Consider the following 13,326-nt stretch of genomic DNA (forward strand, 5'->3'; position numbering starts at 1 on the left):
TTCCTAGTTGGTAATGATACTAACTGATGAACGGTGCATTTATTAAGCGCTTACTGCATGTAAATACAAGTCAGCCTGACCCTGCCTCCCTCCTACCCCCACAGGTCCCACTCTAGCAGGGAGACAGCACCACCCCAGGAAGGCTTAGGCAGCAGGTCCCATGGAGAGGGCCCCAGGGCCGCAGGGGCCACAGAAAGCAGATAGATCCTCAGGCCTCTTCTTCAGTGTCCCTTCCAGAGCAGCGGCTGGCTGAGCCTGCTGGGGTTCAGTGGCAGATCTTGAATGTATGAGCATACACAGGATAAAAATGGTACTGAGGGGAAAAAGCAATAGAGGCTGAGCCAAAGCAGGTGAGAAATGAATGGTTAGCATATTTCTGTGAAATCTGGGATTTGTTATCAGACAGCCGACAGCCTTAAATCTGTACTTTTAAGAACCAGTGCCCTTGAAAGTGGATTTTCCTGGGTGTGCATACAGTGATAAATTGGATCGTCATCTTGCGTCCAATATCCATCCATCCTTTTATTCCTTTGCCAGCCTCCCAAGACAGACCTTCAGCTGCGAACCACTTTTTGCCTTTTGTATCAGAGCTAAATTAACCCCTGAAAATCCCCATCATCGGGAGAGGAAGCCCTGGCACCGTCTTCTGATGTGCCATGATGAGCCCTCAGTTGGCACATTTTGGAATGTCGGCCCCCTTCATGATACCCCGACAACTCTTGGATATTTTATCAAAGACATGATAATTCAATGAGTCTTCCCCTTATCAGGAACAGTGGCCTACACCGGGACCTTTCCATGGTGTGCCTTTTACCGATGAGCTCTCACTTCACACTTTTCTTCCCAAGGCATAGAGGGAGGCAGTCAAGTCAGCGAGCCTTTCTTAAGCACCTACTGTGTGCCAGTCACCGTGCTAAGGGCAGGAAATACCAATATAAGCAGAGAAAAAGAGTCCCTGGCCTCCTGGAGGGAAGACAAAGGAGGCTGAAAAGAAGTGGCTGTAGAAGGCACTCCATGCAGGGGTGTGATAAAGTTGGGAGGGTCAGGAGTGGGTGTGGAGGCATGCAGATATGGCTGGCCTGGAGGTTTTGGGAGGATCAGCCAATCAGAGGAAGGGCCCATGGGGCTGGTGAACTCCCAGGAGGAGGCAGCTGCCAGGGCAGAGTCTGGAGAGGCTGTAGGCAGGTCGGCTCTTGGTGGGAGCTGAGGTTTGTAAGAGACTCTGAGACAGAGGGGCCTGGGAGCCCAATGCAGCCAGCTGGAGCTGGGCAGGCATGATTGCCTGACTTTCTGAGCCATGTTGCTGTTACAGGTGGTGTCAGAGGAGGGTCTTTAGTCCAGGCCCTGGTGGATGTGCTCAGCAGGGGCCTTCCCATGGAAGAAGCTTTATGGGAGAACCGACTGTTGTGATGGCTTCATTCTCAGTGGTCCTTTCTGGCTAATTCTACATGAGAGTGTGGGTGTGACTACAATATCATAGCCTAAAGATCTCCTTAGTGGTGCAGACTGGGAATCGTAGGGGCTCCCTAGTCATAATCCCTGTTAAATTCTTGGGAACTTGGTCACGCCCTGTCAGACTACCCCAGACTCCTTGGCGTCAGGGCCTGGGTCCAGGCTCCTAATACCCAGCAGCCGGCCCTGGAATATCAGAGTAAGGAGTCTGTCATGGTGAGCCCGGCATGCTTTGAACTGGCCTCACAAGGACAGTGGTGAATTTCAACCAACAGAACCTGATATGTATTTTCTAGTAAATTTTTTAGGTGAGATTCATTTGTCTTATGTGATTTCATTTACAGCGAGATCCATCCTCCTGTTAGGATAACAGTTGTTTGTCATTTCAGTCGTGTCTGACTCTCCATGATCCAATTGGGGTTTTCTTGGCAGAGATACAGGAGGGGTTGGCCATTTCCTTTTTCAGCTCATTTTACAGATGAGGAAACTGAGGCAAGCAGGGTGAACTGACTTGTCCAGGGCCACACAACTAGGAAGTGTCTGAGGCTGGATTTGAACTCTGGAAGATGAGTTCCTGACTCCTGGCCTGGCACTGCGCCCCCTAGCTGCTAATCATGGTAGTCAGAGCTTATTACCACTCCCTGCCACCTTGGACAGGCAGAGCTACCCCATGTATATGTCCCTTTTTGCTGGTAGTACCTTTAATGAAGCATGTGCCTTTGCACATTTTAAGGACTGCAAATGTTACAGCTACTTATGATAGAATGAATGATTTTCTATGTACGGTCATTCAGAAACGCACTCGACTGAATCAGTGGCCCCTCTAAGTCAGTAACTAAGTTTGTGTCATGTTTTAAAGGCAGGCTTCTGTTGGGATGCTTGCTACAGCAGCACTGTTGGGAAAATCTCCTCTTGTCATTCCGATACTGTTGGGTTCTAGGTTCAGCTATTAGCGTGTTGTCTAGGAACTGCTTACTGTTTCACTAAGTGTATTCGGTTTCAGCAGGCTTCTAGTGATAGTTGCAAAGATCTCTCAGGCTGTTTTATGGGATAAGTTTCTTTGCTATCTGGCTTTGCTGGTGATAAGGGATAAGGCTCTGTAATGCTTAAGCCTGAGAAATAGACTGAGGAAGTGGGAATCTTGCCAGACCTGAGTGTGAAGACTGAGCTTCACACCCAGCTAGGGTGGAAAAATGCCAGGTTGGCATACAGAAAAAAAGAGGAAGTTTCACCTAAACGTACCCAGCTGTGTTAAAGTCACATCCTCAGTTTGCAGCAAAGGCGCTAACCTTCTGGTACCTGACAGTCTTCTGGGGGTTTGGAGTCCGCTGTGCCTTATAGGTCTTCCTGACTAGAGCTAGCTTTTTACTTGACCAACCAAGGGGAGGGATGTAGCTTTTAGCTCTTCCTCCCTGCCTCAGTAACGTCCAGTGATTTCCTCCTCTCCCCAGTATGAGGTGTGTGGGTGTTCAGGAGAGCTGGCACCTGCAGCAGGAGGGCTGCCCCCTCACCTTCAGGGTCCACCTGGCATTCAGCTCTCACCTCTGGCTCCAAGACATTGCAGCAGGCACAGCAGAGGTGAGCCACCTCAGCAGAAGGGCTAAACCAGCTGAAGGTAACCAGTGGGCCACCAGCCCATCAATGAACCAGGCGGAGTCTGCCCTGAGTGTGTGAAGGCTGCCCCTGGTGGCCACGAAGGCAGAGGTGATATGGAGCACTCAGGGCTTGGGCAGACGTCAGATGCCAGGTCACTCGCTGCATCCTGGGCCATCCCCGCCCGTCTTGATCCTGCCCTGCTACTGGGCTCTGACTCAGAGAGAGAGCTCAAGGCTGCCGACTTAGTGCAGTTCTGCCTTATTTAAATCCAGTTCAGGAATAAGTCACGACACCTGTGATGTTGTTGGCCCTTTTAGAAAATGAGGGACGAACAACAGCTCTGTCACTGTAGGCTTTTCCCCCTCGTCTTATGAAACTCCAGAACAGGGTGGGGAACCTGCGACCTTGAGGCCACATGTGGCCCTCTAGGCCCTCAAATGTGACCCTTTGACTGAATCCCTCGGACCAGGACAGAGACATATCTTTTAGGGGATGGCGCCAGGCTAAGCTTAACAACAGCAAACTGACATCCCAGGAGCTGATGACAACTTCTGTCAATCATAACAACTTTTCCTTTCGAGCACATCTGGAGGGAAAACTGCATTCCCGAGCTTTCCTTAAGAGGGGACAAATGGTGGCTAAACAAAATGGGACAGTGACACAGAATAGGGTCGTCACGTAATAGAATCATTTTTTATCTTGCTATACTTCATTTGTGATAATATTTTATTTTCCCCCAGTTACATATTGAAATATTATTTTCAGGTTTTTAAAATTAATTTATTTACTTTTAGTTCACAACATGCAGTCCCACAATCCCCTTGAGTTTCACATTTTCTCCCTCTCCCCTTCCCCCCCCCGCCGCCCCCATGGCCTCATGCAGTCAGATATAGGATCTACAGATACCTTCACATTCAACACACTAGTCAGGTTGTACAGAAGGGTTGTAACCGATGGAGGGAACAATGGGAAAGAGGAAACGAAACCAAACAAGAAAAACAAAGAGAGCCAGTCCTTTGCTTCTATCTGCATTCAGACTGCAGTTCTTTCTCTGGATGTGGACAGCCCTCTCCATCATGAGTCCTTTGGAGCTGTCTTACAGCCTTGCATTGCTGAGAGGAGCCCAGTCTGTCGGTGTTAGCCGTCACACATACGCTGTGTCTGTAATTGTGTACAATGTTCTCCTGGTTCTGCTCTCCTCACTCGGCATCAGTTTATATGAATCTCTCCAAGTTATTATGATGTCTGTCTGCTCCTTATTTCTTATAGCACAATAATATTTCATTACACTCATATACCACAACTTGTTCAGCCATTCCCCAATCGATGGGCATCCCCTTGATTTCCAGTTCTTTGCCACCACAAAAAGAGCTGCTATAAATATTTTTGTACATATGGGTCCTCCTCCCACTTCTCTGATCTCTTTGGGATACAGTCCTAGAAGTGGTATTGCTGGGTCAAAGGGTATGCCCTTATTTATAGCCCTTTGGGCATAGTTCCAGATTGCTCTCCTGAATGGTTGAAACAATTTTTAAACTTTTTTTTTTAAGTCTTGAATTCCAAATTCTATCTCTCTCTCCTCTCACCTGTCCATGAGACACTAAGAATTACAATATAGGTTATACATGTGCGATCATGTAAAACACTTCCATATTAATCATTTTGTTTAAGAAAGCTCAAATAAAAAAAAAGAATTTAAGGAAGTGAAAAACATTCCACTTCAGTCTGTATTCTTCCTCTGGAAGTGGGAAGCATGCTTCATCATGAGTCCTTTGGGATTGTCTTGGGTCATTGTATTGCCGAGAAGAATTAAGCCATTCACAGTTCTTCATCATATAATGTTGCTACTGTATACAACTTTCTCCTGGTTCTGCCCACTTCACTTTGCATTGGTTCCTGTAAGTCTTTCCAGGTTTTTCTGGGATCATCCTGCTTGTCATTCTTTTGTAGCACAATAATATTCCATCATAATCATATGCCACAATTCATTTAGCCTTTCCCAATTGATGGGTGTCCCATCAATTTCCAATTCCTAGCTGCCACAGAAAGAGCTGCTATAAATATTTTTGCATATGTGGTTCCTTTTCCCTTTTCAAAAAAAAAATCTCTTTAGGATATAGATTGGGTATGTACAGTTTGATTGCCCTTTGGGCATAGTTCCAAATTATTCTCCAGAATGGTTGAATCAGTTCAAAACTCCACCCACAGTGCATTAGTGTCCCAGTTTTCCCAAGTTCCCTCCAACATTGATCATTTTCCTTTTTTGTCGTATGAACCAATCTGATAGGTGGGAGGGGTACCTCAGGGTTGTTTTAATTGCGTTTCTCTAATCAATAGTGAAAATAGAGTAAATTATTAAATGATACATGATAATTTTGATTTCCTCAGTGAGTAGATAAATGAGTAAGTTGGAAGGTAAGTAGGGAGAGAGATAAGGAGGTAGGGAGGGGGAGAGATAAGTAAGAAGGTAGGTAGGTATGTTGGGCAAGCATTGGTTTTGATTGACAGAGGCTCCAAGAGTGTTTGCAGGCTGTGAGTAATGATCCAAATGGGGGTGCCAGAGCCTGGACACTAGGAGGAAGGTTCTGGGAGGAAGGGGGCCCTGGGTTGAGCTGCTGGAGAGCATTCAGTGTCCTCTTTCCCCAAACCTTGGCTGGATTAGGTTAATGATCAAAGGAAGAGAAGGTTCATTGGGAGTTTGTTACTTTAAGATGAAAATTCCTTCACCTTTGACCACTGGAAAAGAGAATCCCTTGGTGGGAGTGGTCCCAGGGGACTCCCAAGAGCTTTTAGGGAAATGATTCAACATGAGTGTATCTAGGGGCAGCTAGGAGGTGCAGTGAATAGCACTGGCCTTGGAGTCAGGAGGACCTGGGCTCAAATCCAGCTTCTGACACTTGACACTTAACTAGTTGTGTGACCTTGGGCTACCCGCCCCCCCCCCAAATAAAAACAAACAAGGGTATATCTACAGCTGTGTTGGGTAAAACCTGCTGTTACCTGAACCACGACCTAATTAAGGTGTGAATCCTGGCTCAAGCTGGATGGTGGTATCTTACCTAGCTTGCCATAAACTACCATTTGGAACTTGGAAAGGTCTTGAGGAGGGTTTGCCATCTCAGACTTCTCTCTTTCTCTTAGCAGAATAAATACTTAGGCCAAAATAATCTCAATTAATACACATTGTTTCTGGCAGAGGACAGGAAAATTCCTCAAGGATTTCTAATGTAATTATAGGACCTAAGTTCCACTGATGCCAAACCAAGAATTACCATGGTGTTGTCTGGCCTCCTGAAAGGATCTGGGGGCAGGGGAGCCTGTTAGCTGCTCAGGCTGCCCATTGTCCTGTTGGACAGTTCTTATTGTTAGGAAGTGTTCTCTACTATCTGGCCTCAACTGGCATCTCTACACACTCCCCCCACTGTTCCTGGCTCTGCCCTGTGGGGCCAAGCAGAGTCAGGCTAAGCTTCTTTCCATGTGATGGCCCTATTCTCTTAAGTCTGGTCTTCTCTGGGGCAGACTTCCCCAATTCCTTCACCTGTTCCCCATAACCATCCCTATCCCAGCTACCCCCACTAACGTCCTTGGGTTATTTCCAGGAAAACCTTTTGTAAACCTCCTTCAATGGTGTCACCCAAGATCCAAGACTCCAGATGTAGTCTAGTAAGGAGAGGGGAGTGTGGGAAGGGCAGATTCCCCCCCCCCCAACAGGGACTTTTGACCTCTTGGACAAATTAACGTATCTTAACATCACACTCGCTGCTTTAGGGACTTTGATGTGCTGCTGACTCATTTGGGTTCTAGACCACTAAGACCCCCAAGTCTTTTTCAGATGAGCTGTTTGCCACAGTAGCCTCCAATGTCAGCTGGTGACACAATGCATAGAGCACTGGGACCTGAAGTCAGGAAGCCCCAAATTCAAATCCAGCCCTAGACACTTGCTAGCTGAGTGACCCTGGGCAAGTCACTTAACCCCTCTGTGCCTCAGTTTCCTCATCTGTAAAATGGGAGTGGTAACATCTGCCTCTCAGGGTTGTTGGAAGGATCAAATGAGTTATTATTTCTAAGGTGCTTTGAAATCTGATAACCTTATATAAATGATGGTGAGGATGAGAATAGGTAGAGGAGAGTGATGCTGATTATTTTTTTTAACCCAAGTTTAAGACATTTTGTTTAACCATATTAAGTAGGAGCTAAGGCCTTTGGAGGCAGGAGCTTGTTTTGTTTTCTCTTGGTACCCCAGGGGCCTGGCACAATACCTTGCATGTAGTCAGCATTTAGTAATGCTTGGGAATACATTTTGGCTTATTACATTCATCGAACTCCCTGGCTGGGAAGATCCCTCTGGGTCCGACTCTGATGTCTGCTGCATTAGCACCCTGAAGGCCCTCTGCACCACCTGCAGAAGTGAAGCCAGAGGCAGCGATGAAAATGTTAGTACAGGGTTAAGGTCAAGTGTGAAGGGATCACCTGGGGGACCTTGATTTCTTATGGATAAGGCAAACTCAGGGAGAGAGAGAGACAGAGACAGAGAGAGAGGAAAGGAAAGGAAAAGGAGAGAGAGGAGGAGAGGAGAGAGAGAGAGACAGACAGACAGACAGACAGACAGAGAGACAGAGAGAGACAGAGAGAGAAAGACAGAGAGAGAGAGAGAGACAGAGAGAGAGATAGAGAGAGAAGGGGCAAGAGAGGAGAGAGACTGTTCTTCTGTTCTCCATTAGTCAGGGGTGGCACCACTTGCCTACTGGGTCTTGGAGCCTAGCCCTAAAGGTGGAAAGGGCTTCCTGCTTAGTTCAAACCCCCCCCCCCTTTTATAGTTGTGGAAACTGAGGCCCAGAGAGGACAAAAGATTTGCCTAAAGTAACCTAGGCAATACATAGCTGAAATTCAGACCTAGGGCATCAGACTCTAAACCCAGTGCTCTTACCATAGAATGATGCTGTTTCTTTAAGTAAACTCCACAATGAAAAGGTGTCATTTCCTTCAAAGGAGAATCTGTTCTCCTCAAGAGAACAATGCGTTAAATGATTAAGTTATGAAAACCCATTGATGTGCAGGATGGGAGAGCCCAGTGATCTTACTGGGGACATCAAGAAGGCTCAGGCTGTCCACAGGGATGGAGAATGACCTGTCTTTTGTGGAAATGCATTTTCATCAGGAAGGTCTGGAACTCTGTTATATCGTTGAATGACCATCTCTTTGCCTGGAAGAATATGCTCAGTTTTGCTGGGTAGGTGATCCTTGGTTGTAACCCGAGCTCTCTTGCTTTCCAGAAAATTGTATTCCACTGCCCCTGCTCTTACAGTGTAGAGGCTGCCAAATCCTGTGTGATCCTCACTGTGGACCCTCGATATTTGAATTGTTTCTTTCTGGCTGCTTGAAGTATTTTCTCTTTTACTTGGTAGTTCTGGAGTTTGGCCACAACATTTCGAGGGCTTTTCAGTTTGGGATCTCTTTCAGCAGGTGTCTGGTGGATTCTCTCGATTTCTATTTTACCCTCAGGTTCTAGTATCTCAGGGCAGTTTTCCTTGATGATCTCTTGGAGAATGTTGTCCAAGCTCATTTTTCATCATGATTTTCTGGTAGGCCTATGATTCTCAGATTATCTCTCCTGGATCTGTTTTCCAGGTCAGTTATTTTTCCATTGAGGTATCTTACCTCTTTTTCTAATTTTTCATTCTTGTTGTTTTGTTTGACTAATTCTTGGTTCCTCATAGAGTTATTTATTTCCATTTGGTTGATTCTAATTTTTAGCAAATCATTTTCCTTGGTTAGTTTTTGGAGCTGCTTTTCCATATCATACACTTTTCTTTTTAGAGAGATGTGTATCAGCAATGCCATATTCACAATGCCTATGGAGATTACAGATATGCTGATATAATTATCCATCACAAAATATGTCATGCTTGCCATATGGGGAAATAAACTAGAAAATTTATTAAGATACCAAAAGACTGAGTCCCAAAACCAGAAAGTGAAAGCCATCAGAGTAGTTATGATATTGGCACAGGTAGATAAAGTAGAAAGCACCCACATTTTCAAGCCTTTAAAACAGAACAGGCTACCTCAGGCAAAGGTCCTCTTCTCCCCACTCACAGCAACCACCCAGCGTCCGGGAAGCGCGCTCCCAGCAGCTCCGGCCCCTGGCAGTCCTCAGCAGGAGTCCTTAGCAGAAATTCTGGCTAACTCAAAAAAGGCTTCGCGCTGCCGCCTCTGCTGCTGCCGCCGCCGTCGCCACCACCGCCAGCCACCGCAGGAACGCTAGCTTGGCTTCTGCTTCCTCTTGCTCCGCCACTTCCTGCTACGTCAGCAAGTCCAATGGGGCATGGAAGATCTTTAAATCCCATAACCCTTACAAGATGTTTTCTTCATTATAATGTTTTTATAATTCTGCAATTTTGGTTTTGAAAGAATTATTCATTTTGTCTTCTATCTCTCTCATTTGGTTTTCAAAGTTCCTTTTGAGCTCATCTAGGAGAGCTTTCTGTGCTTGGGACCCATTCCCTGTTGATATTTCAGCTGTGGGTGTGGAGTCCACATTGTCTCCCTCTGAGTTTGGTTCCTCCCTCTGAGGATAGTAGGACTCCAGAGTCTTTGTAGTCTGCTTTCTACCCATTTTGAGGCAGGGCCCTAGTCATGCCCTTCCTCTAGGTATCCCAAGCCTTTACTGTAGAGGGTTTTGCCCTGGGGCAATAGTTACTATGTTTTCAGGGTGGAGCAGGCAGGGTTCACTCTGCCATCCTGGTCCTTGGAGGTCCTGATAGGAGCTTTTTAAAAAACTTCTGGGCTATGAAGTGGTAGCCCCAGGAGTATTTGCTGACCCAGATAGGGGCCCTGCATTTGGTTCTTACCTTGCTCTTTCCAGTCCCAGCCCTTTGGTGATAGGCCTGGTAGTGGCCCTTGTGGTTGGTGGGACAACTTGCCCCCTGAGATGATCAGGCCTCTTCTGGGCCTGCCTCTGCAGGCTGGGCACTTATTTAAAGGCAGAAAAAGGAGCTGCTCCCAAAGAAGATATGTTTATTCTGTGACTAAGAGAAGTGAGTCAGAAAGCATCTGTCCACCTGAGCCACGGTGGGGCGTTTCCATAGCAGCCTTTGGGTGCCAGCCCTGGGATGGCATGCTGCCTGGATGGGTGCTGAGAGGTCAGGGTCTCTAGATAAGAGAAAATAGTGACCACCTCAGCTCAGAATGGCAAAGACATCTTTCTGACCCTCCCACGTCTCTAGGGCAATGGGAAGCAGAGGGTAAAGGCTGATAACCAGGTAGTGGAGGCCTTGATTACCTGTCTCCTTCATCTGTTTCCTGCTAAATGGGGCTAAATGGGGGGTTGGTCAGATGATGTGGAGGGTCACTAAGAGGCCTTCATTCTTCACCTCTTCCATGTGGAGAGAGATGGGACCTGGGGCTTCATCGATATAGGGAACTTTCAGTGCAGAAATTCCCTCTACCAATGTAGAAGGTCAGCACCTGCTCAGCAGCTGACCTGGGGCACCCAACCCGGCTGTGGCAGAGATAGAATTTGGCCCGAATACTCCAAGGCCAGCTCTCCATCCACTTACCTGACTGCCTTGCTTAAGAATATCCATGGAGGATGAATTGAGGAGAAAGAAGAGCAGGGGGGTAATTATCAGCCCGTTGTAATAGTCTGGGAGGACCTGGATGAGGCTGGTGGGCATGCCAGCAGAGAAGGGGCCTATGGGAGGGATGTCATGGAGTCTGAATTGACAAGACTTGGCACTGGCTTGGTTAAGGAGGGTGAGGGATGACCGAGAATGACTGTGATACTACCATCCCACATTCTTCCTGCTAAACTAGGCTGGGTTTGGAGTCAGATAGCCAGGCTCTGAGCACTTGCCTACACTGGGATGTCTGGGCTGAAAAGCATGAACATTTATTTTACTTTCTTTGCCTAATTCCAAATCACTTTCCAGAATGTTTGGCCAAGTTTCAGCTCAACCAACAATGCATATGTATGCCTCTCTTTCCACAGCCACCCCAACATTAATCCTTCCTATCTTTTGTCATCTTCTCTAGTTTGTTAGGTCTGAGTCATTTGGGCTTGGTCATTAAAAAAAAAGTTTATTAGTGCATTTCAATTTCACATCAGTGATTTCTGGCAATACCCACCCCTCCATGAGGATAATAATACCTATGATTCTTACCCAACAAAGGATGAAATGAAATAATGTATGTCGAATCAGATTTAGAGCTGAAAGGGGCCCCATCTAGTCTAACACACTTGTTTTGAAGTTGAGGAAACTGAGGCCCAGAGGTCACATTTGTAGTAAGCTGTAGGACCAGGATTTGAACCCAGGTCCTTTGGTTTCAAATCTCATGCTGTCTCACACAGGAAGCATGAAGCATGTTGTGGACAGAGTCAGACTGATGTCAGTCTTCCCACTGTTCTTTGCACCTGCCAAGGTGCCTCTGCATCCCCGGCATTGACCCGGGCTGTTCGCCCTGCCCCATCATATCCTCAGCATCCCGAAGGACACAGGGACAGGGCTTTGTGGGCTTCATCTCAACCTGCTGCCCCCCGAGGCAGTTCCATTTCCAGTTTGGTCCTTCCTCCTCCAGCTTTAGAGAAAGCCTCCTTGGCCAGGATGGCCTGTCTCATCCTGTCACACCTGTTCAAAGCACCAGTCAGTCAGTCAACAAACACAGATTATGCATCTTCTGTGTGCTAGGCTCTGTCTCTGGCAGACAGCCCCTGCCCTCAGGGTGTTTGCACTGTATGGGGGAGAGATAACAGGAGCCTATAAGTGGATGCATTGTATCTGTGCGTGCACAGAAACACACAAAGACATACAAACCTTCCATAGACACCGTGTAATGGGGCTGCACCAGGAGAGGCCTCCCCAAGAGGTGCCCCCACCCACCTTCTTCTTCAGCCCAGTGACCCCTGGCCGCGGACTGCTTCACACAAAGCCCTCCATCTCTGGGCCTGGAGCGTGCTCCCCCTCGAAGGCCCAGCTCAGATCCCCCTCCTCCAGGATGCCTTCCCAGCCCCTCTCAGCCCCAGGGCCTTCCTTGCCTCTGTTTACCCCGTCCATCCTGTCTGAGGCTTGCCTCCCACAGCTCTGTTTGCATGTGGTCTCCCCCATTAGACAGTAAGCTCCTTGAGGGCAGGGACCTCTGTTGCCCCTGAGCACAGATTGGGATACTTAACAATGGGATCCTCCACCTGCTACCCGGGTGCTGAGCTCCCAACCTCGGCTCAAGTCCCGCTTTCTCTGGGGTCCTTCCTGCCCCTCCTCACTCTCCCAGCCTTCCCCCTGCTTTTCATGGCTGCTTTATCCTGTCTAGAAGCGATTGTACGAAGCTCCCCTCCCTGTCAACGGCAGACTCTCAGCAGCCTTTCTCTGTCTCTCCAGCCCAGTGCTTAGCTCGGTGTCTCACACACACTAGGTGCTCAATAAATGCTTCTTGGTTTCACTTGACTGCTAGTAGGTGGCTTTGATGGAAACTCGGGACTCAGAGGCTTCAGTAAGGGCAGGGTCCTGTGCCCTGGGGCAGGCAGCGAGCCTCTGCCCTCTAGGCCCAGCTCCAGGCTAAGCCCTTTTAGGAGCTGGTTGGAATTTCACAGCAAACCAGCCCTTCTAGATGATCCACAGGATCTGAGATCAGAGCTGGGAAGGGCCCTAGAGAACAGGAAGTCTAGCCCCCTCGTTTTACAGGTGAGGAAACTAAGGCACACAGAGAGGAGAAGCACCTTGCCAAAGGTCATGCAGCTACTAAGTGTCTGAGGTGAAATTTGAACTTGGGTCTTCCTGCCTCCAAGACCAGCACTCTGTCCCCATGTTCTGGTCCTGCCCCACTCTGCATTCCAGACCCAAGCCACAAGATGGACACCACCTTGGAGTTACCTGGGAACCTCTGGCTCTTCTTCTGTCTGCTTCCAAATCCAAGCACTGGCTGAGGCCTGTGAATTTTGCTTCAACAGCATCTCTCCTCTTATCCAGCCATTGCTCCCTCCTTCCCTTCCCCCAGCCTCTTCTGCACTTAGACCCCATCTCATCTCACCTGGGCAGTTGCAGTAGTTCTCCAGCTGGTCTAGAAGAGTCACTTGGGGATCTTCATTGGGGAAAGGAGAGTTTCCATACTGGGAGGTCACCACAGTGAGGAAATCTCTGGTCTGGACATGTTGTGCCTGGCCCTAGCCAGCTCTAGTGGGACCAGGGCTGATTCCCCCTATTCTCTTCCAAGGCTTCTTCACTTTCTACTAGACAGCTGCTGGCTAGACTGTCTCTCACAGTGTCTCTGTCTCTGACTGTCTCT

The sequence above is a fragment of the Petaurus breviceps genome, unplaced genomic scaffold (assembly GCF_028583685.1).
Source record: "Petaurus breviceps papuanus isolate PSGF00001 unplaced genomic scaffold, PetGlider_PUasm1.0 428, whole genome shotgun sequence".
Taxonomy (NCBI): Eukaryota; Metazoa; Chordata; class Mammalia; order Diprotodontia; family Petauridae; genus Petaurus; species Petaurus breviceps.